Consider the following 211-nt stretch of genomic DNA (forward strand, 5'->3'; position numbering starts at 1 on the left):
CCCGGCGGCCCGCAGGGGGCGCGGCAGGTCCGCGCGGGCGCGGCGGGCGCTGCGGAGCCGCGGGTAGGGACGCGGAGCGGGCGCCGGGCGGGACACGGAGGGCGGCCGAGGCTGCTCCGTCCCTCGCGGTAGCGTCCCGAGAGCGTAACCCGTGCCCAGCGCGGTGCCCGAGAGGAACGGACGCAGCCCTGTAATCGGCGCGTTCGGCGGT

Source organism: Corvus kubaryi, unplaced genomic scaffold, assembly GCF_017639235.1.
Source record: "Corvus kubaryi isolate FWS band 111438036 unplaced genomic scaffold, C.kubaryi_AGA036_p1.0 72, whole genome shotgun sequence".
NCBI classification, from domain to species: domain Eukaryota; kingdom Metazoa; phylum Chordata; class Aves; order Passeriformes; family Corvidae; genus Corvus; species Corvus kubaryi.